The sequence below is a fragment of the Aptenodytes forsteri genome, unplaced genomic scaffold, assembly GCF_000699145.1.
Source record: "Aptenodytes forsteri isolate BGI_AS27 unplaced genomic scaffold, ASM69914v1 Scaffold169, whole genome shotgun sequence".
In the NCBI taxonomy this organism is placed as follows: domain Eukaryota; kingdom Metazoa; phylum Chordata; class Aves; order Sphenisciformes; family Spheniscidae; genus Aptenodytes; species Aptenodytes forsteri.
In genome coordinates this window covers 633460-640833 of record NW_008796115.1, presented here as the reverse complement: position 1 = coordinate 640833, position 7374 = coordinate 633460, and positions in this window count along the sequence as shown.

The window sequence follows — 7374 nt, the reverse complement described above, 5'->3', positions numbered from 1 at the left end:
CAGAAGCTAACTTAACAAATCTCGAGAAAATTTTCCTATAGGATGTCTCAGACATAAAGGACAGATTCCGCCATGTTCCGAAGGGAGGTTGGGTGGCTTGCAAGGGTGTGTGCCATGTGCAAGGCAGTAATAATGGGATGGCAGGGAAAAAACCTCCATCCCTTTAGTTTGTTGCCCCGTTCCTTCTTGGCCTGCCACAGCTCAGCTTTTAGAGTTAATTCAAATAATTTCTCTAGATGGTCTAACATAAAAATATTTCACTGGAATACTGGATGGCTAGCAAAACTATGTAAAGCTAGCTTGCCACTAACACTGCAGGCTTTTTGAACCATTACTCGACTTATTGCATTATTTCAAACCTTTGCCCTGTGTTTCAGACAGCTAAATGTAAAAGCAGGATTACACTCAAGCTTAACATTTTCCTGTGTTGCTATGACTTGTGTTAGCAGCAGCTCTGAAGTCGTAAATGAATTAATTTTTCTGGAGAGAAGATACTTGTAAGTCTTTAAGTGTTGCAACCACATAGGTATATGGAACACTAAACCAGGATTTCCTTTTCGCTGGTTCCAGTTTAATTTCACAATAGACTTTATCCATGTCTACCTGTTCTAACATAAGAGATTTTTACTGAATATTATTGAGGGATTGGTGTTTATGCATGAAGAACAAGAGTATGGTAATCGAAATAGATTAACACACCAGACTTCCATCTCCTATCTAAAAGAAAGGCACAGGCATTAACAGACAAGCTACCTCTGAAATAGCTTTGTTTACAGACTGCTGAGCCTTACTGGCTTTGTTGGACTACATATTCTCCAACCCCACTCTCTTACTACATTCAGATCTTTTTTGCATTTGCCATCTGTTTCTTGCATGAAACACAATGAAGAAAACTATGTATACATTATTGTGCAAGTCTCCATCATACTTATTTTTAGAGAACTATTTTTGAGCTAGCTAATAAGTAGTTTTTTGCATGTGGTGCTCTATGAGGGAATCAGGGTGGTTCAGGACAGAATGAATACAACATGTTTGCACAAATCCACGATGACTATCTATTTATCCCATGTAACACAGGATGTTCTTCAGGGTTGGGTCCAGCCCGCTCAATGCATAAACTGTCCTTGAAGTAAGTAGTGAAACACAGATACCCTTCTCCCACGGTGAATGTCCTGATGGCTACACTATAAAAGGCAAGCTCACTTTTGCTCTTTGTGTCTGCTCTGATGAATTTTTAACTCTTTTTCTGCATATTAGACCACTTTCTACCTACCCTCCTGGATGCCAATTTTAGAACTCTGCAGTCCAAGGGTTAGGAAGCCACCAATGCAACAGGGGTTTATACCAGTAGTGGTTGGTAGAGATTTTTCCAAATGTCTATCAGACAAAGCCCTGCTCTGGACTTGAGCAGAAGAGGTCCCAGTTTTCCACATCTCTAGGTCCCAGTTGGACTCATCTGCAAGAAGGGCACCTCCCTGCTGCATGCACAGGAAGAAAAACTTTAGTCATCTGAACATGTTAAGGGTGAAAAGGAATGATGGCAATGGTATTCTAGTCCTCCAAGGTTACCAAGTAGCTGAGCAGAGAATTTCAGGAGCAAAAGTTTGAACTAAGCCATCTGCCTGACTTTAAACGATGAAGTCCATGCAACAGCGGCTGTTGAACAACCAGAAGCATGCTTTCAGTGATCCCTGCTAAGGGTGTTTTCCAGACTCTCTACAGTCCTTTAGAGCGAGGGTCTAAGGCGCCATTCTCCATTCTCTCACAAGGCTATAATTAGCCTGCCCAGTGCTTGCACAGCTTTAACATACAATAACCATAAAACAGTAGCACAGACATCCCCTGCACAGAACAAAGGCTTCTTCTTGTCTTTCTGCTAATCACTGCTGTGTGACAAACTTTTTATAGCTCTTGATGTCTTTAAGTTTACTACTCAATTTTCACTTCAATAGAACACATTTCCAACTATTTTGCAAAGCATAGTGGCTTCAACAAATGACTCACTGATAATTACTGTCATAGGAGAGCCAACTGCTCAGTATTTTAATACGCATTTTACTATTCTTAGTTGTTATGGTGGCTGTAAAAATCCATCATGCGATGTTTGCTCTCAAGCATCATTCCTCAAAGCACAACGTCATAGAAAAATGTCTGTCCTCAGTGTCTGTCTGCCTTCAGTGGTCAAGCACATTAGACTTCCAAATATTTTGGTGAAAATCAAGTAAGGTACATTTCTTGTAGATTTAGTGCTGTCACTTAAGTAAGGATTACTCACAAATGTAAATCATCAAAGTCAGTGGGATGACTAATGTGAACAAAGATTAAATGGCAAGACCAAGTCTCAAATGTATATAAGAAATGACTGCAAAAAAGCATCCCACTGGTTTCTTTACACATCTCTCACCTTGGAGTGTGACAAATGAAGCAGAAAAGTAGGTGACTGGAAAAGTAGCAGTGAATAGTGCTAGGTCACATCTAAAAAACTCTGCCTAAGAGGTTTGATTTTCCCTTGTCTTGGCTCTGCTGGAGACCAGGCAGCGAAGTTCTTGACTTGTATCATCATTTTTGACTAATCTCATTCAGATGACTAACTGAATCAGGCTTGTGTTAACTCTGTCATTTGGGTAACTTTTGTGAAAGACAATTTTACTTTGTTTTGGAGATAAGATTGCTCATATCCATGTGGACAGAAAACTCTCTTAAAGGGAAAATGTGAAAACGTGGGGTTTTTCTGTTTGTTTGCTTGTGTGGTGGGTTTTTTTGCTTCTGTGTCAGAAAGCTTCATTTGCTGGGGCTTTAGACTAGAACCTGTCAGCAATTGCTTCAGTCGCTGTAGACAAGGAGAGCCTCTGGACATGAGGGACTTTTGGGCCCTCTCTAGTAGAAATGGTCTTACTTCTTCTCAAGAAATCATCACTTCTCATCAGAAATTCTCCAAATTATTGGCCTGTCTCATTTAATTGGAATGATTCAAATGTCAGCAGCGAGGCAGCTCTGAGTAACTACACATTTCAAACCTCTCTGGTCCTTGGCAACCTCTGAGCAAGGTGCCATGAAGCTGGAACTTAGGGCACTGCCTGGTGAGCTCGTTTCACCACAGGCTGAAAACAGCTGTTCCCAGTGGCATTGCCATGTGACGTGTCTCCCTCCTGTGCTGTTGGTCATGAGAAATTGCTGATGTCCCTACCTGTGTATCATCTCCCCCTTCCTTTCAAACATGTGTGGGTGTAAGGTGTGCCTTGCCTTCTCAGTCACTGCAGGGTGCCTGCTGCTTTCCTTCTCCAGTACTTTTATGTGATGCACTCCAGATTTCCTACTCATCATGTCTGCTGCTCAGTCATATGTAGAGGGAAGCTAGGACTCATCCTTTTTTTTTTGCAGGGATATTCATAGCACTTCCCGCTTTCTATATACATACCATACACTTCATAAAATGGCACATTTTCACATTCTTGAGGGCTTTCCAGTGGGTTTTTTTCAGTCTAATCTTGAAAATAAATGGTGATACATGTTTCTACTTTCCACAGTATTGGCAGCACTACCTCAGAGTTTCAGTAACGACAGTGTTACATGCATTAACGGCATATGTGTTCATTAATTAAAAGAACGTTTTTGAAAGTACTTCTCCTCTTTGTGTTTGAAATATTCAGGTGAAATCAGATACTTCCTACAGACCTGAAGATACTGCTGTTCTCTAGACTGTCTCTGTAGGGTAACGTGCTAGTGGCTCTGTGGGCAGAATTGCTATCTGTGTCCTAAGAAACAGGATATTTTTGTTTGCTTTTAGACTCACCTAAAATATTTGAACATCATAACCTTCTTACTTTTGTGTTTTACACCGTAGCTCTGCTTGAGAATATGAAAGCCATTCATAGTCATTGAGTTTGCTTTTGCACTTTTGTGTCATGTGAAGGTTATGAATGACCCATCAATCTTAAGTTGGCTGTTGCAGTGCAAAAGTATCATGTAAATTTTCTTTATTTAGTCCGTGCACTTCTTGTGCAATTTTTGGTGTTTCTTCACATCTAACAGCTCCAGTAAACATTGCCTCACTTATGTCTGCTTAAGTTACAATGTGAACATCTATTTCTCTTGGGTTTGCTTTTAGCAAGAGTACATTACAGCACAAATATTTTTCCAGTACAGTTTCCACAAAAGTTCCCAGACGCATGGAAATATTTTGATTAATACTTTGAGCTGTAGTCAAATGACTTGCCTTTTTCTTTAATGTATTTTATTTCTGGCTTTGATCTTTATAAAATCACAATATCATCTATTTTATGGAACTTTCACTAGTACTTATCTTGAGCAGGAAGCCTTGGAGGACTTGGTTAGTATTAAACATTTTTGAGTACTGATCACATTAAATATATAAAAAGACTGGTGAATGCAGTTTTCTGTGATTGCATTGCTATGTAGAAAACCTCCTACAGATATAAAGAATCCAATGCAAGGAAACCAAGGATTATAGCAGAAGTCACCATATCTTCAGTTAATTCCAGTGTGTGTATATAGATATATATATATAAAAATGTGTGTGTGTGTATATATATAAAAAGTGTGTGTACGTATATATAAAAATCACTAAAATATGTTTAATAGATCATAATCTTAAAAAGTGTTTTAGTCTTATTTTGCTCCAAATTATGTATTATTTCAATTATTAAGTTGTACTGCATGTGGACTATAATAAGGGTGAAGAATTAAAACCTTTCCTCTTTGGAGGCATTGGGACTTTTACTGTCGACTTGAACTGATACTGAGTTTCAGGCTGGGTCATACTCAAAGCTTATATTACTGAAAGCCCAAGAGGCGTGGACACAAGTGAATGCAAAGGAGTCAATCAATGTTAGAGATGAGAGACATTACTTTCTGTTATATTTTTGGTAATTACCTCTCAAATGCCCCTTTTCTAGACCCTCCATGTAGTACTATGACTCAGTATAGGCTCAGCAATACTCATTAAGCCAAAATCAGAGGTAGAGTTAAGAGGGTTTAAGTCATGTAGTAATAAATACCGATGTGTCTAAAAGAGTTGAAGTTAATATTGTGCTGTCCAAAAGCAAGTATAAATCTTGCCATCCCAGAGTCAGCTGAGAATGTAGCTAAAGATCTTCGTGACCTACTTCATACCTCTAGTAGGAAAATCGGCACAGGTGGATAATCATAGAAAGATTCTCTTTTTAGAGTTTTCCCGAAAGCCTTAGACTCCCTTTGTGCAGAATGCTAGCTATGGCTTTCATCCGTGCTATTTTTTTCTGCAGGATGAGGAGGAAAAATGACGAATATGCTCCTTCAGCCACATCAGCATTCAGCCCTCTATCTCACCTAACCCTTGGATTTACCAAGCACCCACTGTAAGGTTTGGCGAGTAAGAACAGATTTTGCTGTAGAAGGTTTTGACTCTCCTGACCTCCACAGAGTAAAAGTAATGTGAAATACAGAAATTGTCTTTGTTATGAATCTGGGAGAAAGATCAGGTCTGGTTTTATGGCTGATTATAATTAGTGACAAATATATAAGCAAATAGGCGACCAAACTCCATCTGGAATATTATTTCCAGGACTGTCCACCCACGTAGGAAGGGTATTATTGCCTTGGAGACTTCTTTCTGTATTTCAAGAATCTAAGTTATGAAGGCAGGTTTGAGTTACTGCATTTATTTTTTTCTAGAGATGAGATTTAAAGTTGTTAAAAGTATATGCCCAGGATTCACCACAATATTTGCCACAGTGAAAATATTTCATTTTTCCTTTAAAAAGTTGCCTGATGTTTTGGGATTTACTTTACTTTTTGACAGTCCTGGGGACGCTCAGTGCAATACGCATAGCACAGGACATAATGCGTGCTGCACAAGTTTCCTCACATAGGTCCTCCAATGTGCCTAAGACCTTAATTAGACCACCAATACTTATGAGCAAGCAGGTCTTCAAGCTCATTGCTAGAGCTCATGCCTGACATTTCCAGTAGCATGCCTAACGTCTTTCTTTGTGTACCCACTGGCAAGAGGAAGCACGGCAAAAAAATTGACCGTGCAGCCCCCAGGTGGGGACAACGGTCGAACTCTTGGACGTGGGCTGCTTTTGAGTCCCCTTCCTAATCATGGTGGGCTCTGTAGTCTGTTACCATTAACAAAGCTCCGCATCCTAGGTATTAGAAACAGGGAGGGGAAGAGGCGAAAATCGATGCGTGTAAAGGTTGTTAGACTTGCATAATAAATAATCTGGGGAGATATATAGAAATGAGTTCAAGGCACTTAGATTTATTGTAGAGGGATGGTATGGGTAAGTGTGATAAAAGATCGAGGGCTGAGATAAACCAAAAAGTATTCAGTGAACTCTTCTGGTGTCTGAATTTGCTGTTAGGTTTGCTTTGCTTCAGAGGGCTATCTCTGTCGACATATAAATACGGGATGACAGAGTAATATAACAGGACTATGTTAGTGAAGGCTGTGCTATTTTGGTAAGAGTGTTTAACAGAATGAAATCAGGAATCATTTATGTTCTGGACCTAGGATTTAATAAAGAAAATTTTCTGTCGTCTCCATAAATTTTACTTGTGAAGGAAAAAAAGAGAGTGACAAACCTTCTGCGAGGAAAAAAATGAGGAAGATACATATCGCACACTTAATCAAACGTGTGTACATTCAAACACACTCTGAGAGGAGAATTGGATTTCTTGCTGGCCATGTGTCATTTTATAAAATGGAGGTTAAACAAGGGTCAAACCAGCATCAGACTTTCTTACTGAATCTCCGCTCTTTGTAATGCCCTGCAGAGAGAAGTAGGGCTTGAAGGTGCGGGAGAGGTGGGACTGCAGGCAGGGCCCCTCGGCCCCCGCGGGGGGATGGCCCCGAGAGGGCGAGGGGCAGCGGGGGCGAGTTTCTCCAAAACGTGTCCCCGCTTTCGAGCAGCATTTCAGCGCTGCCGCCTCAGGGATGAGGGCAGAGATGAAGCCGGCGGAAGAAATGCTGTCAAAATCCTCCACCCTTGACGATCAGTGAAGGCAAGCAGCGGCTGTGCCGCGCAGGGTAAGCCTTGCAGCCCGCGGTACGAAGTGCCAAGAGGCGTACCGGCAGGGAGCACGCCCAGCGCGGAGGCCGGCCACCGTCAGCGGGCTCCTTTCCCCCTTCTATTTTTCTCCTCCCTTTTACGATTATTATTACTATTTTCCGCGAGTCAAAGCCGAAGCGCGATCCACCGGCGGATTACCCGTATGCGTGGCTAGGTGGCAGGTACGTGCCTCAGGACCACGGCTCCCGGGTCTTGTGCAATTGCTCTGAGACGACAACGCTCCCGCCGGGGCTGAGGGTTTGATTTTTACACGCCATACATATACAATCTGATGACGCCCCTCACCCAGGGCGCGGGCACG